Source organism: Triticum aestivum, chromosome 5D (genome assembly GCF_018294505.1).
Source record: "Triticum aestivum cultivar Chinese Spring chromosome 5D, IWGSC CS RefSeq v2.1, whole genome shotgun sequence".
Classification (NCBI taxonomy): Eukaryota; Viridiplantae; Streptophyta; class Magnoliopsida; order Poales; family Poaceae; genus Triticum; species Triticum aestivum.
The window spans coordinates 104,868,289-104,874,288 of NC_057808.1; positions in this window are offsets into that span (position 1 = coordinate 104,868,289).

The window sequence follows — 6,000 nt, forward strand, 5'->3', positions numbered from 1 at the left end:
GTGTCCATGGGTAAGGACTACAGTCTGAGATGGGTTTAGTGTCGGTCTTAGTGTCGGTCTTCGGAGGAAAAACTGCTAAACCAGAACATTGATTATGACCTGTGGCATATGAGGATTATGATTATTATTATTTTGGACTAACCATTTACATTATTTGAATTATTGAGTATCCCTGGGACGGTTCTACCTCCTGGATATTCACTGCGGTTATTCTCTTATAAGCCCTTTATGTGGTGTCGCTCAGACGCCCGACTATGGCATGCTTGTTATTTAAATTCTTTATGAGCCCTTTATGTGGCGTCGCATAGACGCCCGACTATGGCATGCTTGTTATTTCTATTATTTATAAGCCCTTTATGTGGTGTCGCATAGACGTCCGACTGTGACATGCTTGTTATTTCTTTCATTTATAAGCCCTTTATGTGGTGTCGCTCAGACGCCTGACTGAGGCATGATTTTTCTTATTATCCTTCCGAGGCGTCGCTTCAGACACTCGATCGGTGCATTCTATTTCTACTCCCGTATTGCATATTCATAATTTTTTTATGAACAACCTGCATGCGTGCATCTTGGATTTTGTTTACTTCGTGACTGACGTTATGATCATAGAATATTTCGGAGCATGATTATCCCTTGTTATATTATACCTGTGTTCATAATGTTTGCGAGTACATTCAAAAGTACTCACTGGCTTGTCCCTAGCTATTGTCTTGGCCAGATTTCTTGCATGGAGAGGAGCATTGCGATAACAGCCCCGGAACCTACGCAATGATGATAGCAGCCTCGCGAAGATAGGAGTTATCCTGGTCAGTTGTTCCTGTGAGAAATGGAGTCCCATAGACGCAGATGAACCACAAACCGCTTCCGCCTTCAACCACTAGAAACCAATTGTTGTACTCAGAGGCCACAATGGTCTTGTACTACATATTATGTATGTTGCTTGGAATTTTTGTATCAAGTTGGTGCCTCATCAGCTAACAGTAATCCTGGGGCTGGTGAGCACAAGGGCCATTTTCTGAGAAATTAATATCCCGAAAACCGGTCCTGACAAGATGATGCCATGTGCGTGCCACATTAGCTCTTTCGTTCTCACATTGGCAATCACTCTTTTTTAGGTGAAAGCCTTCATGGCGGATTTTATCAATTCGACAAAACATCGTCAATTATTACATCCATCAGAAAACCGGGAGCTTTCGCATACCATGTGATGTTCCTGAAATCCTCCCCATGACTAGCTAAAACACAAGTTGAGCCGAAAGAATAAAATACATTCCCTACTACCATGAACCGAAGCCCTTCTGCTAGTGGACACACAAGAGAAATGGCCATGCGAGGTATTCAAGGGCTTTGGCGACATCAATTATGACAAAAGAGTGCGTCATGGGCTAGACAAGGGAGCCATGAGATTTGTGGTTGGTGATACCCAATGGCTAAAGTACATGCATCTACTACACTCACGGCTGGACTTTGACATGTTGAAAATTCGCCAAAAAAGAAAAAATATATGAAAATAATAAGTTGGATGATAGCAAATGATCAAATATGAGCGCACAAACAACACAGGTTCCTCATTATTTTTCAGCGAAAACTTGACAAGTTTTATTGTTTAACTAATAAGTTTACACGAATCATTACATGATCATGTGGCTCAATCAACCAAATATGTCATACTGTACCTAAAGATAAAGCAAACATAGTTCAATTATGGGGTTCAAAGTTGCAGGTCTCCCTTCACGAGTATAGCTACATTCCTCATAGGCTTCATCTCAAACATTTATCTCCCTGATAATTGCACCATGATGCCCCCACCCTTGCGTGGATATTTTTAGTTACAGACATGCAATCAGAGGCAATATGTAATCTCTATATTATCAGATGATTGACAAGTGAAGGGCTTCTCTACAGGCATGGGCTTCGAGCATAGGTGGGTGAGTTACTCCTTGACAAACAACTATCGAGGATCCTAAATAAGTACCATGATGATATCAGCACACCACCCCAACCGAGCCATGCATCCTATTACATGAAACTGCCGCTTCAGTATTACACTTAGATTTACTTGTCAAGGGAGACAATCAGGCAGAGCTCGTGGTTTGCACACGTGTAACCTGAGTAGTGTGATTGGGCTTCTTTGGGATCAATTGTAGATAATCTATAAACCTTTGAATAAAATGGAGAGTAGAGAAGGGACTCTGGAATTCCCCTTCATGGATCGCTTTATGCCTCATTGTCTAAATCGCACATATAATGAATCCATCAGAGAGAGAGAAAATCCGTTGCAAGGCATTCGATTCATTCGTCATGCTCGGTTGTTTCTTCCCTAGCAAGAGCCCACACACATCAAGACATAGAATAATCAAGTATGAATGTCGCCAAAAATCCTCCGCTCAATAAACAAAGGTCATTCTTTTGAAAATGCAAACAAAGGCCCATCTCTACGTGGAGGCATTATCCCTTCTCCTAGTCTATCAACACTTCTTAGCCCAAATTGCTTCATATTAGCAATTGTTGTTGGCCCAATTGTCTTCTTCTCTAATTTTATTGTCATGGTTCATGGGTGTGTATGTACCGGGCTCTTACCAAGCTACACATAGCACTCGCCTGAAGTCACTTCGTATGGGCCTACCCACTAAGCTGCTGCTTCTTCCTAATTTTGGTGTCTGTTACCTCTAGGCTGGTTGGAAGGTTTTCGGTTTTTCTGTGATCGAGCGCTCTCACGTGATAGGATAGTTTCTACTCACTTTTCCTCCTTTTTTTTTCTTTGTCCTTTTATTTTCACTAATTTCTAAATTTAAAAAATTGAGAGAACACATTCTTAAATTCGATGAATATTTTTACTCCAATTTTTAAACACTATTAAAAATTGGAACCTTACCAAAATACATGATGAAAATTATAATACATGATTCTACATTTTTTTTGTATTACATATGAGCATTTTTAAAATACGTGATGAATATTTTTTACTATGCAGCAAACTTCTTTTAGTATGGAAAGAATTTTTATAAAGGTGGAATAAACATTTCTAAGTACACGATGAACATTTTCTAAATGTTGTATGAACAATTTTAAATACACAATTACTTTTATTAAAACATGAACATTTTTAATCAGATGAACATTTAGATGAAATACATGTATATGTTTACAGGGTACATATACACTTTTTATAATTATGTCAATATTTTTATAAATGAGCAACAAACATCTTTGAAATACATTACATACAATTTTGAAAAGCATTATGAACATTTTTGCACGATGACCAAAAAAAAGAACGGGAATAAAACATTAGAAAATAAGGAATAAAAAAAGAGAAAACAGAAGATAAAAGATAAAAAAGAAAAGAAAATGATAACAAAAGTGAAAAAAGGAAAATAGGAAAAAGGGAAAAACTGACGCACTAAACCGGCCCAGTAGGAGCTCCCATGACGACAACACACCCCCTCGGGCACCTCTATTTCTCGCATTAAACGAGACGAGGGCAGCCTCTCGCGTCGCGGAGCTATACATGGGCCGCGGCCCATACGCGCGGGAAGTATTAAATTTTTTTGGACAAGTATTTGAAAAATGTTGAATAAGTACTAAAATCGAATGATAGTTTGAAAAATGTTTAACAAGTATTAGAAAATGTTGAGTAAGTATTTGAAATGTTGAACAACTATTTGAAAAATGTTTTATAAGTATTAGAAAATGTGGAACTAGTATTATACATGTACTTAAAAATGTTAAATAGTTGTAAAAATGTTGAGCAAATATTTAACAAATGTTGAATAAGTGTTCGGACAATGTTGAACGTATATACCAAAAATGTTGATCACTTATTAATTTTTTGAACATATGTGAAAATTAAGAGTGGAAAGGAAAACAAACATAAAAAAATAAAAACCAAAAATTGAGAAGAAAAACGGAAGCCAAATAAAAAATGGAGGAGAAAAAAGAAAACTAAAGATAGACAACAAAGATGGAAAGAAAAGAAAAAAATCCAACGAAAATAGAGAAAAACAAAAAAAAACTGGAAATAAAACAGGGAATAAACAATGAATAACGCGGCTTGTTTCACGTTAACAACGGTCTCCCTACTCATATATCACAAAAACTGGCCTGGCATAGGTGGCTAGCTCCACTCGTTGTGAACCGGGAGAGCGGGTTTTGATTTCCATCGGTACCCCATTTTTATTCCTTTTTCGTTCATTAACTCCACGCGAATGGGTTGGCCCATGCTTCAGCGAGATGTTTCCCTTGTGCTCGCTTAAAGCAAGGAGAGCTATTTATTCCTTTTTCGTTCATTAGCTCCACGCAAATGGGTCGGCCCATGCTTCTGCGAGATGTTTCCCTTGTGCTCACTTAAAGCAAGGAGAACGTCTAAAAAAACTTAAAGCGAGGAGAGCTATGTATTCCTTTTTCGTTCATTAACTCCACGCGAATGGGTCGACCCATGCTTCAGCGAGATGTTTCCCTTGTGCTCGCTTAAGGCGATAAATAGCTCTCGTGGACCGACTCCATGCGAAAGCGAGGAGAGCTCCTATGGATACCCACATGTCCTAGTCGAGTTTTCGTTGATGGGCGTGCAAATGGGCCGGGCCATTCTAGGGCGCCGAACGTAAAACTTCATGAAAAATAAAAGCGGGCGGATGGAGTCCAACTGGCAACTGTTGGTAGTCAGTCCAGCTGGATTGTGGCAAATCCGGTTTTTTCATAAGTTTCAACATTTCTAGCAAAAAATATGAAAATTTTACTTAAAAAATGTGGATACTGTTTGAAAATGCAAACAAATTGCAAAATTCGAACAAACCCATAAAACACAAACATTTATTTAAAAGTGAACAAAATCTAAAAAACATGAACAATTTTTTATATACGCTGAACAATTTGAAATATACATTGAGTATTTTTGTAATATACGTTGAACAGTTTTTAAATACACATTGAACATTTTTATGGTATACGCTAAACAATTTTAAAATACACATTGAACATTTTTGTGATATACACTAAACAAATTTTTAACACACGTTGAACATTTTGTTGATATACGCTGAAGAATTTTTAAATACACAATGAATATTTAATCAAAACACGTTGAAGTTTTTATAATATATGGTGAACATTTTATTAAATGGACGATAAACATTTTTGTAATACACTGTGAACTCTTTGTATGATACACAAAAAAGAGAAGAGAAATAAAATTAAACAGAGCAATAAAAAAAGGAAGAAAAAACTAGAGAAAGGAAAAATGCAAAAACAATATGATGAATTAAAAAAACATAAAGGAACAAAATAACGAGAAAAGAAAAGAAAAGGAAAGAAAAGAAAAACCAAAATGAAACAAAAAAATTTAAACCAAAAACTTAAAAAACGGTCAAGAATTTTCCAAAACTGGCTCACATGGGACAAAAACGCCCTAGAAGGTTCCAATACCAGCCAAGAACCTTCCAGAATGTTCCCAAACTGGGATCCCTCAGCGAAGAAATACTCATCGAAGCTGTGGGCTGGCCCAAGTAGACGTGACAGATGGCTCGCTTCAACGAAAGCACATCTGTGTGCCCGTGCCGCTCTCCTCACAGGAAAACCCTATTCGCCGCTCCCTGCGGCGAATTGTCGGGGATTCGCACAGGGGAAGCATGCTAGGGACAGAAGATGGGCCGGCCCAGTTCCAGCTTTACACAGTGCGCCTAATTCTGAACTCAGTTTTTTTCCTGTGTATTCTGTTTTTTCCCTTTCCTTTTTCCTTTCTTCTTCTTCCTTTTCTGTTTCTCCTTTTCCTTTCTTTTCTAGTTTTCTTTTTTTTGTTTTTTCTTCTTCTTTTTGTATTTAGTTATTTCTGTTTCTTTTCTTCTTTTTACAATTTTTCTGTTTGTTTTCTTTCTCTGGTTTTTTCTTTCTTTGTCATTTTCTTTTCTTCTCTTTTTATCAAAAGAGTTTCAAAATATACAAATTTTGTTCGTGTTTCCATAAAATCTTCAGGTTTCAAAAAATGTTTTCATTTCACACAAA